We start from the raw sequence: 16,772 nt of genomic DNA on the forward strand, positions 1-16,772 counted from the left end.
GAAATTGAAAGTGAAATTGAAATTGATCAATTAAACTTTGAAATTGGTCCAATTAATCATCAATTTGAAGTTTCAATTAATCAATTTTGAGTTTTTGCAGAAACCCAGTTGCAGACGTTCCATATTTTGTTCATATGGTCGAATCAATGATCAAATTATGTTATGGATTGAGACCAATGCAAGGTATGGGACTTGTCTCACATCGGTTGTATGGGCAACTGATGTGAGGTTTATAAGTCAAATGAGTTCCCTCACCTATCAGACTAGTCTTTTGGGCTGAGTTCTTCTGTTTGGCTTGTAACATTGGTATCAGAGCCAACCTCGGAGTGGTGGCCTGGAGGAAGCCGGCCGTGACCAACGAGGACTCGATTATTTCTGCAATTCCATAATTGATTGATGAATCTAAATGCTTCTACACATCAATTCGATTGATTAAATCATCATAATTGGTGTTTATTTTGGTCAGAACGTTTAAACTTTGAGCAGAACGTTTAAACATGAACCCTAATCAGAGTTCAATTAAGTGTGTTAATCTGTATTTTCATAATCGATTGATGATTCTAAAGCCTCTTACACATCAATTCGATTGATTAAATCATCAATCTTTGATCAATTTGAAGATTTTTAATGTTCAGTGACGTTCTTTTCAATTTTGGGTTTTGACTTTTGAGATTTCATAGTGTAAGTTGTGATTAGAGTTTAGAAATTGGAAGAGATAGATTAAGGAGTTCTGAATTTGGATCGGAATCGATTTTAAATCGATGAATTTGATCGCGAACTACTGTTTGGGTTATTTACCATACTGCCACCGCGTGAAATTGAAATCGATGACCAACAGTGTCGCATACGTAATGTACGATAAGTCATTATTGTACAATAACTCACCCCTATATATATATATATATATATATATATATATATATATATATAGGGTTGGTATCATTTAAAAAATCTAAAAAGATTAAGAACTCTTAGGAACCCTTAACAACCAAACAATTTTTTAATTCTTTTTATATATTAACATTATTTAAGAGTAGTTTTATCATATTCTATATAAAAAATTTTGATTACATATATTAATCATAAGTTTACATATATGTAAAATTTATGTACTAACAAATTTACATATGTGTAAAACAAAACATAGATATGTATAAAAACTAATTTTCAAAACTGTAATTGTAGATATAGGTATACATAACGATAAAACTACTCTCAAAGAACATTAACACACAAAAAAGTTTATAAAAAATGTTAATTTTCAAAGGTTCCTTCAAGTTCTTAAATAATTTAACAGTTCTGTAATGATACTCATCATATATATATATTATTGGATCATTTCAGAAGTATTTTTACAGCGAGAAATGCGAGAAGTGAAGGTGTACCTCCATTAATCTCTAATTTCATTCCCTTTCTTATGTGTATGTGTGTTGTGTAGGTGCATATGTATGTGTGTAGGTATGTATGTTTGTATATGTGTACGTATGTTTGTATATGTGTATGTATGTTTGTATGTGTGTAGGTAAATAGGTTATGAATGTGGCTCGGTACATTTATATGTTTGAAGGTAGGTTTGAATGTGTAATTAATACATAAATACAACCAACGTACATATATGTATGTAAGATCATATGAAAGGGAGTGAAATTAGAGATTATTGGAGTTATACCTTCACTTCTCCCACTTATCGCTGTAATATCACTTCTCGCAAGATCCATCCCATATATATATATATATATTATAAATTTAGTAAAATGCGAATGTCATATTTATATAAAAAAGAATACTTTTAAATAAATTATGAGACACTAAATTGTTATTTTAATTTAAATACAAAAACACAAAAAGACTAACAAAGATAAATAAAATGTTAAAACATTTTTATAACTTATAAATAAAAAAAAACACATTTGAATTAAAACTTAATCATATAATTAAATCAACATCCAAAAAGTGCAATCTATAAGAAATATTTCAACATACATGGAGTATGAGACCTGAAAATTTATAAAACATATTAGTAAATATATGAGGGAGTAATAATAGTATTTTTGTGTTTTCATCACAAAAATATGTTGCTAAAAAGTGTATATATATATATATATATATATATATATATATATATATTAAAAGGAAAATCAAACTCGAGCCAACCCATTTTCCATTATATACTAATTCAAATACATGTCGTCGCCAAAACACAATAATTAGTTTTTTCATATCCAATCAGAAACCGAATTCAATTTTTTTGTTTGTTTTTTGGTTATTTTGCGCATCCCTACCTGGCTACTGCCATCTATCTCAACAAACTTATCAAAGAAACATATTAATTTCATATATGATATAAATCAAGTTTCAACACTACCATATCATCAAGTTAGCATATACTATTAATCACTAAAAAAAATAAATAACAATCTAGCCATAATCATCTTAACAAACCACTAATCTATGTTGATTGGCCATATCAATTGACTCTATTAGCTCTTGCATGTGTTCTTCTCTCTTCATTCTTCCTCTTTAAAACACTAAACCATGTCAAAGCTTTCAATATAACCAACTCACTAATAAATAAATAAGCTGGTGTCATTTGTCTTGCCCGCACTTTTACCAGAATGGAGATATTTTCTGCATTAGCGACCATTTGAAAGCCCACAAATTGTTTAGACTTTAAGGTCTTCAGCATCCTGATGATTTTAGAGGACAGAAACTCGATAAATATTTAATTATGGGCTAAATTATATGGGATACATATTGATGGAAAATATAAAGATAATGTAACATTGTTATACCTTTCGATAGTTTTTCACAGACAAAAGATGAAGCAGAGTACCAGATTATCAAGATGTTGTAAATGAATTAAAAAAATGTTTTCTAAGGACATAATCCCATGAAGTTTCGAGGTTTCTGTCCAATAAATGTTTTATATCTCAAAAAGGTCAAACATATAAGATTAAAAAATATAAAACTTTACATACCACTGATTGACTTTTTGCGAAGAATTTTTTGACATAATCCCGTGAAGTTTTGAGGTTTCCGTCTACACTCCTCCTGATACTGAAAAAATATAAGAACATTTTGAACATTCTCACCTTGACAGTGCATTGAGAGGGTTTAAGAACATCAACTTTATTAAAGATGATAAAATTTTGTACCTCCAATGAACTCTGTAAATAATAATACAATAACACGAAATCATATTTATAACTACGTTTGAATGCTATTTATATATGTAAGTAGTAAATATCGGATAAAGAACTTACATTGGCTGTTGACATAAGCTTCAAAGGCATGCATCCGATGGAGACAACGTGAAGAATACCTTATCGAATTGTAAGGCCCCGGTGCCCTACTTTGGCGTTGTATTTACTCATAAACACAGTTCTAAATATCAGAATTAATTAAAACATTCGCGGAATAAATAAAACTTCAATCATTTATTACAAACATTAAAACTTGTCTTTTTAAAACATAATATAAAACATCTTATTTAACATCATGATAAATCTTTGATGCCAGCTTCTTCAGATCTTGCCATGTGTCCCCCTCAAGCTAACTACTTCAGTCTATTAACCTGCGTGCATATTAAAAGTCAGCTACGCTGAGTGAGTTCTAGTTAAAACAAGTAACATACAATACATTCACATACTTACTCATGCGTATCCGTAGATAAATATTAATTACTTAACCTGCTTATTTCTTTCGTACATACATAGGTATATACTTTCTTTCTTTCATTCATTCTTTCTTTCATACTTTCATATTTTATCTTGCTATACTTATACGTTTTAAAGAGCCTTTTGCCCTATAAGTCTATAACCTCACATTTATTATTAGGGTCTGCCACCCTTAAAGAGACTTTCCCTGTTACCCTATACGTAATGACCGCTAGTGAAACCTTTACTCTTTAAAACGTATAAGTATGTATCAAAAGTAAGATAAATTATTAAAGTATGAAAGAAAGAAAGAATGAAAGTAAGAATGAAGGTATATACTTATGTATGTACGAAAGAAAGAATGAACATGTTAAGTAATATGTACATTCGGATACGTATAAGTAAGTATGTGAATGTATTTTATGTTGCCTATTTTACCTAGAACTCCCTCAGCGTAGCTGACTTTTAGTATGCACACATGTGAATAGATTGAAGCAGTTGGCTTGAGAGGCAGACACATGGCATGATTTGAAGGGACTGACATCCAGTGAAGATTTGTCATGATGTTTTAATAAAATATTTTACGTTACGTGTTAAAGACAAGTTTGAATATTTTGTAACGATTGATTGAAGTTTTATATATTCCGTGAAAGTTTTAATTAACTCTGATATTTAGAACTGTAGGAACATGGGCCACTTTTTATATTAAAATTAATACTAATAATAATGATACTCTCGTTATTAACATGAAAATAAGTAGTACATATACCGTAATACAAACTAAAACAAATAATGAAAGAATATAACAATTATGTTAAATGATTCCAACCAAGCCTCTTCAAAAGATAAAGTCTTTAAATTATTCTCCAGCAACATCTTCTTGTAATCTTCTTTACTAGAACTTAATTTCAACTTTTGACAAAACAAGGTATTCTAGTCGTCTCTTGGCTGCAACAATGAACAAACTAAATTTGACGGTTGAGGCTGAGGCACGTGTTTAACACGCTTCCTGTTGAGTCATAAATTGGTTAGACTAGCGCATATCAAAAGGCCCTGACATGATCAAGACTAAAGTGACATAAACGAAGACAGTTGAAGAATTGCATTATGGTTATAATGGTGTAATACCGAAATCCCTATGGATTTCCGTTTGTCTAGTTTAGGCTAGTTTAGGCTTATATGGGCTTGGCCTTTGGGCCTCTTGTAAATGCTAACTTTATAAAGCATGTTTAATTATTTTTAGGGTTAGGAGTTGGTGAGCAGAACTAGAGAAGTTGTTGAGCACTTTGAGAGCCACCATCTAGAGAGCAATACTGATTTGGTTAATCTCATGTACCAGACGATTTATTAATATAATCGTGTGCATTTGGAGTATTATCGTGTTTATTATATTCATACTGTTCATTGTTGTTCTTGAATCACCACGTTAACTAGATTCCGCATATTTGACGTGTGTTGGTTGGTATCATATTGTAGTGATCCAGATTCGGGACTTACAATTGGTATCAGAGCCTTTGACCTATTCAGGCTCGTTATTGTGATATCAACGGATTCAAGATCTACGTATTTTGGTGTTTTGGTCGTTTTTCGGCGAGTTTGTGAACGGAGAAGAAGATCAGAAGATATTTTTTGACCAAAGATTGCTTCATCTTTGGAAATAGTTTAAATCCCACTAAAATAGGGATTTAGTTGTTACCAAATCAACTGGTTAAACGTGGTTGTGGGTGTTCTTGGCTAAATTTCCCAGCTTTCGGCCAATACTAAACGTTCTCGGTCAAAATCACTAGTTCTTGGTCAACTTTAGTGGTTTTCGGTCAACATTTGTGGTTCTCGGTCAACTTTAGTGGTTTTCGGTCAACATTTGTGGTTCTCGGTCAACTTTGGTGGTTCTCGGTCATCTTGGGTTTTCGGTCAACCTTGTTCTCGGCCAAACTTAGTTCTCGGTCAAATGAGTTCTCGGCCAAACTTAGTTTTATGGCGGGAAAATTTTTCTTGAAGAAAATTTTTCCAGAATACTCCTTATAAGTAAAAATTCATTTTCGAAAAGTTTGGCGAAATCAAATTTTTCCGGGTGATTTTCAGTGAATTTTTGGTGGGAAAATCGGAAAAATTTGTCTTGAACGAAATTTTTCCTAGACACTTCTTTTGAGTGGGACATATTTCTTGAGAATTTTGGCGATCATATTTTTTTAAAAAAATATTTTTTGCGGGAAAATCAGATTAATTTCTTTAATTACTCAATGGATTCTCCACAACCCATCTCAATATTTGGAAGTACTCTTAATCGGTCTGCTCCCTCACAAGTAGTTTTTCAGAGTTCGTCTACAAAGGTAAGTTTTCAATCATGTTCTCAGAATTGCGTTGATAAAAGTAATTTATATAAGCTCCACAATGATAATTTGATTAGAGACATGAAAAGAGTAAAATCTGATAACTCTAAACTTAAGAAAAATGAAAAAGCTTTCCTAGACAAAATAGAAGCACAGAAAAAGGACATCTCTAAGCTTAAATCTGATTTCAGTATAAAATGTTGTCACCACCTAGATGCCAAGCAGGAAATTGCTGAACTAACCGCTAAACTGGAAGCCTCCAAATTAGAGATTTTAAACTTAAATGCTAAATTTGAGAGAGCTGAACTTGATTTCAAAAAATTCGAGGGTTCCAGTAAAGTAGTCAATTCAATTATTGAAAATCAGTTATGGTGGAAAGAAAACGAAGGTGAGAGTATATGATATAGTCAAGTACCCCCACCATACAATGACAACTATACTAGTCTTCCTCTTACCAAAGAGCATGAAGAAAAGGTAAAAGACATGAAGTATGGTAAGCAGGTTCAATCTGAAATTGTTGGATCAGGATCCCTAGAGGAAATCAAGTCTGTTTTTAAATGTGTGAACAATTTTGATGCTTCTACTTCATGTGAAGATATAGTAAATGATGTTGCTTATAATAGTAAAGGGGTTCAGGCTAGTGAAAATAACTCTTATTCTAACGTGTCATCAAACTCAGATGACACCACAACACAAAATTGTACTAATAATGATACATAGAGTTGTGACAACAAAGGGAAGGCTCATAAGAAGTCAGCACAACAAGGACAGTCTCGTCTTCATAGATCCTCCGAATCTCCATGTGTTGATAAATCATTGGGTGCTATTTATAATAAGAGGCAAACATGTTACCACGGTGGCACGCAGGACATATAGCCAGAAATTGTGTTCATCGTCTGAATGTTCCCTATTACAACCAAAATCAGAAGGCTGCACCAAGGGGCAAGAAGAATGGAAAAACCTTTCCTAAGAAGGAATTCCAACATCTGGCAAGTGCTTCCGTTGACATTAGAAGAAGGATGAAGACGTGTTTCGTCTGCGGGAACGACAGACATTTGGCAAAGGAGTGTCACTACCGTGTTGTTGATAGACAAGTTTCTCAAGTGAAAGGTAACAGGTTTCAACCGAATCTAGTGGTTAAACAAAATGCTTATTTTACAAAACCACGAGTATCTGTACAACGGGTCACAGATACTTAAGGATTCAAAGTTAATATGACAGGTTTTCACTCAAAAGATTTAGAAACTGTTAAAAGAAAAATAAATTTTCAGAAATCAAAGAGTGTGGAGAGTTTTAAGAATTCGAATTCGAAGTGCTCTACTCCAAAGTCTGTTCTTTCCAACTTCACTAAGCCAAGCCAGACTTGGAAACTTAAAACTCAGCAAACAGAATCTGTTTTAACAAATGATTATGTTAAAGATGGTAAAGATATGAGTTGGCAAGAGGTCACATATGTTGATGCTCAAGGGAACCCCAAGAAATTTATGACTTGGGTTCCTATGTCCAACTGATCCCGCTATGTCCAACTGATCCCGCTATGCTCAAGGGAACCCCAACCACAAATTCATTGTTTATTAAATTGGTTGTTCCAGGCACATGATATGACAAATATCCATTATTTTTATATCTTTAAACCATAAAATGGATTATTTGTTGTCCGGATGGGATTTTAGGGTGATAGAACGTTTTAATATGCTCTCTAAGTGTGTAGGAACAATTCAGGGAATAAATTGCATATTAAAAAGTTTGTTCCAGACATTCAACTCGCAAGGATGCAGAATCTCAAAACAAGCTTTTTTCTAGGGGGGAGATTCTCACAAATGGGAAAATGATGTCTTGAAGATAAAAGGTAATCGTATCACTTTGGTATGAAAGATTGATCAATCAAAAAGATTTTAAAACTTTTAATTTAAAAAAATTACAAAAATATGTTCACGTATAGTTTTTCAAGTATAGTGTATTTGTTTCTCAAAATTAGAAAATGACTTGAACGTAAATGATAAATTATAGTACATCAGTTGGCTGACTACCACACTTCATCATATATTATTATTAAATACTACGTTTCGACGATTGAGTCTTTTTGATGTTAAATTTGTACATAAAAGTTTTACATTTGGTCAAAATTTTTGAACAAATTTAGGGGGAGAAAATTAAAAAAATTCAAAAAGAGTGTGTGTGTGTGTTTATTATTATTAATAAAAAAAAAGTTGGGTCCAGCAAAAATAATAGAAGTTTTGATTACGTTTTTCAAGATTCACTCTTAAAATTATGTCGGTTGCTCAAGTTTGAAGAACATATACTTGTATATGTTTGGTCTGGTGATCTACTTGTAGATTCACAGGATAGCCATTTATCTAAAGACTGAAAGCATCTGGGGCGATTGTGATGTGTTTTTGGTGTTTTGAATTCTTTCACTTAAAATTATGTCGGTAATTCCAAGTTGGAGGGACACATATTCTCATATGTGTTTTGGTCCGGTTAACCACTAGTGGTCACACGGGATAGCAATTTACCTGAAAACTGAAGAGTGACCGGGGTGACTGAGTTCTTAACATGTGTGTCTTCTGTAACTCTCTGGAAAGTGATATCATTATTCAGTTAACAACTTTTTAGAAGCTTCAAAACATTTTCAAATGAAAATTGATCCAACCTTTAGAAAGTGATAGATAAATTGTTTTTTTGTGCCTAACGGGTGAAGTTATTAAGCTTAAAAGGCTCTAGAACGGTCATTGATTTGTATGGTAGCTTTCCATGATGCGTAAAAGTTGAAGTGATATAAACTAATGCTATACTTACTGTGGAGAGTCATTTTGAAGAAATGTGCATGTCTCAATATACATCGCTCCGAATGATAGGCAGAAAAACAATTACTCAGTCATACATGAGCCCGTTAGTTTCTTGATCACCAAAAATATTATGTTTCTTGTCACACCCCGACTAGGGGGCTGGACGTGACGATTGAATACCAAACAAAACACAGCGGAAATAGGGAAACAATTTTATATTAAGACACTAGGTCAAAGTTACAATCAAATGTCTAATACAATTACAAAGCTAGAAATTCAACTACAATCTAATTAGGTGAAACTTTTCTACTATCCATCATGGCTTCTTTAGGTTAAGCTCTACGGTTCGACATAAGTCTTCTAAAAGGATCTTCTATCTCCAAGCGAGCTCTTGTCTAAGACTCTAAATCTCCATATCCAAATAAAAAGTACTTGAACACATGCTTAAAATAATTGGGTCAACTAAAAAGTTGGTGAGTTCATGAGTTTAAGTTATGAAAGCATTTAAATAAAAATGATCTAAATAATATGGTGCACATTAAGCAAGTTCACAATCAAACCTGTGTCCACGACCCGTGAACATCTAAAATAAATACCCCTTAACCATACCCCTTATTGTTATGGGTCAAATTACACTTAGGTCTGCCCAATATAAGTTATAAAAGGCGCGGATATATGTCACAATATATACATTTTATCATTCAGCGGGTGGTCGTCCCATGATGTAGGCCCACTGTGTGCGTGGGTCTCCCAGATAGTACTACCCATATATCCCGTGGCTCCTTTCGGAGTTAATGATTGTGCTACAAAGTCGGGAATTGTTTAAGATAGCTAAATCGGTCTTGATTAATAATACACCAATAAGTTTAAAAATATATAGAAGCATGTATCCACCCAAAAATTTAAGAAAAAGGGTAGTGCATGAACTCACCTTGGTCTATGCGTATGCGTGAAGATAAAAATGCTAAAGAAACTTGTATGTTATGCGGGAAACGCCTCCAAGTCATAGATATTCCTAAATGCATATAACATGTCACTAAACGTAATATGCATCATAATATATGTGCACGTGACCTAAGTTGTATATATTAATGCCTTAACTCAGGTTGTTTTGGATTGAGGTGTCTTCATTATGTCAAAATTTATAATAAAGTTTCTTATATACTAAGTTAGGTATTTTAGTGTTCCATGTTATGAAACTTAAGTACAAGTACTTAGTAATATCATATATGAGTAAAGACACATATGTTTTCCGTATACATTCGGTATATTCAGAATTTTCCTAATATAAAGTGTTTGATATAGAAAGCTCTAATATTAGGTGTTTTAGACTCGAGTTATAGTATTGTATAACAATTTAGATAAATAATGTCTTACCGAGTTAATGTTTCTAAAAATGTTGTTAGCTTAATTATTGAATATATCATCCAAGGTTTTGTTCTACCAATAATAGGTATAATACTCATAATAATTAGTTGGTTTAGGTCCAAACAACGGATCACTTTGTATAGTTAGTTTTACTAGCACCTTAACGTACGTCGGTTTGGTTTTGCCAAAACACATTTTCGTAACCTTTATATATCTATGCTTATAAATTCTTATGGATTGATATGTATGTATTTCTAAGAGTACGATCTTGGGTCAGATAGAAGCTAGTTCCTTAGTTATGAGGTTGTGTTCAAAGTACAAAAATAAATGTATTGATTTTGTTACAAAAATAATTAGAAATTTTAATTAAAATTATCACAGCTTATACGAAAAAAAAGTAATAATAATAAAAAAAAATACTTTAAGTTTAAGTATATTATATAAAAAAATAAATTATATGGCTTGAAAATACTCGTTCACCGGTTTCGGTACAAACCGTGTTTTTAAAGCGTAATCACGTAATTGGTGAAGAGGTTATTGTTTTAAAATTTAGAAAATAATTTATAATTATTTAAAGAATAATTTACTGGAAAAACAATAGTATGTTTATGTAGAAAGTTCCAACAACTTATTTTAACCGTAAGTTGTTTGTTATGCGGTTTTAAGAACATTGGTTTGGTAAATATCTATCTTTGATGACTTTTTCTAAATATCATTTTTCTAATACCGGTAAGATGTAATAATACAACTTTTTATATTTTTAGTTTATTTTTCTTAGATATGGTCTTGACTATTTTTGTTAGTTTACGTATTCGTACGGTTATTTAATTATTAGTAAACGTTGTAATGTCTTGAAATATTGATATTTCCTATGGTTTCGGGTTTTTAACGTGTTTTAGTTCGGTTTAACCATGTGTTAAATTCTTATGCCAAAATAATGTGATTCTTTTTCCTAGGTTTATTCACTGGGTTAGTCTTTCAGCAATAATAATGTTCTCAGAAATATCATAATTTTTATGGGGTTTTCTAGTTAATGAATTAACTACGCGTGAGGCGTCGGATTTAACGTGCGTGTCACGTGCAGGCGGGTTCTTAGTGAACGAAACAATTTGTGCAGATTTTATTGGTCATAATATATGAAAATAATCATTCTTATAATGTTATGTGTGTATGATATCAATGGTGCCTAAACAGTGTGAAAACTTGTGAAAATAAACGCAATAAACAAGCAAAAATGGCTAGGAATCATTACCAGGCGTTGCCACTGAAATAGACGGGTTTCAAGATGCGTCCGAGATCAAAATATTCTGTTAAAAACGTGAGAATGGTAGGGTAGCAAATTTAGGGCAGAACCTTTCTAAACACTACATGATCGATATGAGAATATGAAGGCTTTAACAAAGGTTCTCAGGTTACTTTTCCGGTGATTCGTTTCTAGGAGCTTGATGAGGGTTGAAGTGTGATTAGATTAAGCATAGGGGCTGAGAATTCTTTGTGTAAATTAGTTTGAGGAAGATTAAAACTTAATTAAAAGAAACAAGCATGAAGATTCACAAGACATGACTAAGGTTTGTCTTACCGATCCTGTGTATTGAGAACCAAGCTTGTGAGATCAGATTTGAGGCTGATATGGTTGAGAATAAGAGCACAAGGGGCTGTGATTTTCTGTGAAGCATATCGGGAGTGTTTGGATGAACTTAAATTAATGGATGTGTATATCAATCTTACAAAGTTTTGAAAGTGTAAGTTATAACCTGAATGATGATGGCTTCAGGCATCCTCCTTTGGTTTGATTACAACAGCAAAAACAGAATGGGCAGGAATAAATTCAAGGTTGGGTATGGAGTGATTATACATTAAGATTTTAAACTGGAGCCATCATGGATGAAAAATCAGGGATCACTTGTGATTGCTATCACATATAGGATTGATCAACACCTTATGGGTTCTTCATGAGGCCAATTGATGGTTTCCTAGGAGTTCTAATCAGGAGAGTTTTAAGAGGAAATGTTTGAGAATGATCAGAAGCATCTTATAGAAATCCTTATGGAGTTGCAAAGTCTTTCTATGGACTATGGTTGGCCAGATGATCTGCAACATGATTTCCCTACATCAAACATTGGAATTGAAAAGATATCCATAGATATTGGTAGATTCTTGCAGGTCAATCTAAGTAAAATATTATGGAAGGATTTATAAGTAATTGACTTTTGCTAAATCTCTAGGAGATTTTGTAGGATTTAGTAGGATCTAGGAGATTTTACAGCATTTTTATGAGATATTAAATAAATATAATCAAACCAATATATTTGGGTGCATGAGACGGTGTATTAGAGAATTAGAGAAAAGAGATTTTGTTACACTAATGTTTCAATATTGGATAAATTGAATGAATTGGCTGGTGATTTCCAAAGGCTAGCTTTAAGGAGAATTGGGATATTTAATAGGATTTTCAAAGATATTGTGAATATATTCTTAATTAGTAATAATGAAAATATATATATATATATATATATATATATATATATATATATAAAAGAAAAAAAAATGTCTACGCTGAACTAAGTAAAATCTGGATTTCTAAGTTTATTTATTTGTTTTCATGTGGTAACTAAATCTTAAACTGTATATATATATATATGAATATTATAATATATCGTAATGTTATACATCTGACAATATGTATCATAACATAATAAATATTGAAGCTTAATATGGTCACTAAACCATGGTTTCCTTTATGTAGTTATGGGTTTTTCATAACAATGGTTAATCGTTCGTTACGTTAATTAAGATCTTACTATATGAATTGGTATATATTATTTGGATTTGGATTCGGTTTTAATGATGTTGGGTCGAGCCCGGCTGGTATATAAAAGTGTTCTGGCCTAACCCATTATGGGCCCGAGTATCCATAATGTGGTCGGTTAACGACGGTGTTGTATTGGGTGTCCTAATGAAATGTCCTCAACTAATCGGGCCTAGAAATCTTGTGATGGTGGCCTTAGGTTTTGTAAAAAAAAAATATAGGCCCTAAATTGGGGTTGTTACATTTCTAAGTTATTGCTTAAGCTATAAAAATATATAATAAAAAAAGGAAAAATAAAAAAATAAAAAAAAGGATTATTTTGTTATTAAAAAATTCGTATTTCAAAAGCTTAAAGGGTCAAACTAGAACTACAGAGATGGGGGCATTAAAATAAGTTATGTCATGTCTCGAATGAAAGGCCTGTAAGTCCAGATGACTTGTAAGTCCAACGTTCAACCTTAAAGCTTAAAATTCTGTTTGAATATCTACAAAAATACAAAAATATTTTGATCAAGCACTAGGGGGTTGGAGTCAAATTGGGGTGATCTGGGAAAAACCAAATACGCTTTGAGAAGAGATAGGAGGCATCACAGGTCCATGAGTGATGTCCATCTAAGCTTTATGCCGAACTGAACCTAATTCATATCACTGATGCAATGAAAATCATGCTAAGTTCGTTATACCTGCTATCGACCTGTCTCTTCATGTCATAATAACGCTGAACATGAATCCTTGTGACAACACCTTAAACAATATGATTCCATGTTCGGATCTTTTCATAAAGGTGGCAGTTTTTATCAAAAAATGAAATTTGATCCCAAATTTCTGCTAAATTACAAGAAGACCGGATGATTAAATTTGTTTTATTTGTTGTTTTTGGTTTTATTTCATTTATTTTATTTTTACTTCTTGATTACTCTTGTCGAAAGAAATGTGTTAAGAAATCATTTTAAAGTTTGTCTTCTGCTAATGTGATATCGGTTATTGTGTTAAAGTTGGTTTAGCTGTTATGATATCATTTCAAGTCTTTTCAAGAAAATCATAAAAATCAAAAAAATAAAAATTAAAAAAATATGTCTGTCTTATTTTGTTTTATTTAATTTTTTTCAAAATATTTTGGTTGATCTTTCTATCAAAGTTGATTGTTCTTTCAAGACTGATTTCTTGCAACGGAAGCATACGAAGTATCTGAGATTCAAATTGGATGATGTTGTCAAAAAGGGGGAGATGGTAGAGTATTGGATGCAAATGCTAAAGTTGCTGATCATGTTCAAGTAAAGATTCTAAAGGTTTTGAAAGCATCAGTCTAAGGGGGAGATTGTTGGGTCATAAATTGGTTAGACTGATGCGTATCAAAAGGCCATGACATGATCAAGACTAAAGTGACATAAATGAAGACGAGTTGAAGAATTCCATTATGGTTATAATGGTGTAATACCGAAATCCCTATGGATTTCGGTTTTCTAGTAACACCGAAATCCTTATATGGGCTTGGCCTTTGGGCCTCTTGTAAACGCTAACTATATAAAGCATGTTTAATCATTTCTAGGGTTAGGAGTTGGTGAGCAGAACTAGAGAAGTTGTTGAGCACTTTGAGAGCCACCATCTAGAGAGCAATACGGATTTGGTTAATCTCATGTACCAGACGATTTATTAATATAATCGTGTGCATTTGGAGTATTATCGTGTTTATTATATTCATACTGTTCATTGTTCTTGAATCACCACGTTAATTAGATTCCGCATGTTTGACGTGTGTTGGTTGATATCATATTGTAGTGATCCAGATTCGAGACTTACACTTCCCTTAAAACAGATTTCGCGCATCTACTTAGACAACGCGCCTGTCTCCCAAGGTACAACAGCCTAAGCAGTTGGTACTGTCGGAGATGTCCATGGCCCAAGGCTACATCGGTAAATTGTAGTGTTTGAACTTGTGGAAAAAATATAATAAAAAGGTAGAGAAATCAAGCAGAAAAACTCATCTCTATAGGTTCCCAACATATAAGTCTTCAAAGCTTTCTTCTTCACCAAGAACTCTTCATATATGCATGCATTTTTCCTTGTATTTTCAAGCTAATACTTTTTCTAGCATTCTAGAAATGAGGCACATAGCCTATTATATATAAGATTTATGGATGGTGAAGAAACTCTCTTAATTAGAAATTTAATTAGAGACATAAAGTCTAATTAAAACTAATCAAATTCATAAAGATCTCTACTCAAGAGTTTTCCACTATATGAAGAATTTAATATTAATATAAATTCTAATAAATCAAACAAGTGACATAAAGAATTTAATATTAATAATTTAATAAATTTTCATTCACATTATTCAATTTTCCAACAATCCCCCACATGAATGGAGATTGATCAAAGCACTCAAAATATCCAATATAACCTCGACAGTTGAGTATTGCAGGATAGGTAGCTGTTAACTTTGAACCTTCCTTTGTGAAGTACACTCAGTCTCCTAGCGGTTAGTAGACGCGGTGTCCTTGAACAAACCCTCATTTGTGTAGACGACAATACACTTCACACAATACTCTCCCTAGCCGGGCACATCTCATTCTCGTGTCCATTATGGTCCTGGAACACTAGCCTGGTTCCGTGAAAGCTCTAGGAATTGCACACCCCACAATTTCATTTGAAGCGACCTCACTTCTCTTTCACGTAGGTGATTATCCATGAATCATTAAAAGCATTAAGGTTATAATGAATTACACAAATCATTAACCATATATTATACTTAGCCTCACAACATGTCACTTTTTATTATATGAATGAACTAGGAAGTAATTAGACTCCCTTTATAACTTTGGAGGATATATATACATATCAACTTATGTGTCAACTTATACAAAAGCTACACCCCAACAGTAACCACCCTTAGATATATAATTAGGTTATCCGATTGAACTTAGATCTTGGGATACCTAGTCAACTAAGTTAGGTTTCCTTTATATACCCTTTTTCATGGGCTTTATTCTCATTCCACAACTTGATCTCTACTAAACCCTCAGGTTGTTGGATCCATAACATTATTTTTGAGTTTGTCAAGTCACTACAGATAACTTGCATAGTTGAGATCAGTTGTCGTGATGTGTTCTTAACTTATAAGTTAATTCTGCCTATTGTCAACTTTCTAAGACTATAACCTCAGTGGCCACCTAAATCTGGTTATAATATTTGTCTTGTAAAATACATTTATTATTAAGGCAAACACATCTCCATTATGCACTATGATCCTTTGTTCTCCACTAAGTTGTGTGTTTGCAATGTTAGATTGGATTACAATAATTCTCATTGCTAAACCTTCCAAGTTCAAATGAAAGACACCTCCACATTTAAGTGTTATTGGATAACATAATGGGGGTAAAGAAATGTTCTTCCTTTCTACACAAGTTTGATAAATCATATCAATTACCATTTCTAAACACTTTTAAATAGTAGTTTCTTAAATGACTTCCCCCCCCCCCCCCCACATTTCTTGCATTTTGATATAGTCTGTTTAACTTTACTTATGAAGACAACTTGACACTCATTATTTGAACAAGACCATGTCTTTGTATCAATGAGTTCATCATCGCTTACTAATAAAGTAACACTTGTCAAAAGTTTGTTATCAAACATCACCAACTTAGAAGGATTCTAAATCACTCTCTAAGGCAACCCTAGAAAGTTGAGGTATTCTCAAGATCCTCATAAGTTACATTGTTACCTTATATTGAATGAAAATTTCTTTAAATTTATCTATACACAATTCTTGTGTTGTTGATACTTCAGATTTTTGCGTTAATTAGTCTCAATAAAGCACCAT

The 16,772-nt window shown here is 32.4% G+C and overlaps 1 long non-coding RNA gene across 1 annotated transcript; it reads right to left on the minus strand.

The window, feature by feature from the left end:
- Positions 1 to 11,560: 11,560 nt before the first annotated feature.
- On the minus strand, positions 11,561 to 11,965 carry LOC143624513 (uncharacterized). The gene is made up of 3 exons (XR_013152127.1): positions 11,898 to 11,965; positions 11,723 to 11,808; positions 11,561 to 11,633 (listed from the first exon to the last, which is right to left on the minus strand). It is a non-coding gene; the product is annotated as an uncharacterized LOC143624513 (long non-coding RNA).
- Positions 11,966 to 16,772: the final 4,807 nt, after the last annotated feature.

The sequence above is a fragment of the Bidens hawaiensis genome, unplaced genomic scaffold, assembly GCF_021521415.1.
Source record: "Bidens hawaiensis isolate Kalapana, Puna unplaced genomic scaffold, B.hawaiensis_p1.1 tig00003841_1, whole genome shotgun sequence".
Classification (NCBI taxonomy): domain Eukaryota; kingdom Viridiplantae; phylum Streptophyta; class Magnoliopsida; order Asterales; family Asteraceae; genus Bidens; species Bidens hawaiensis.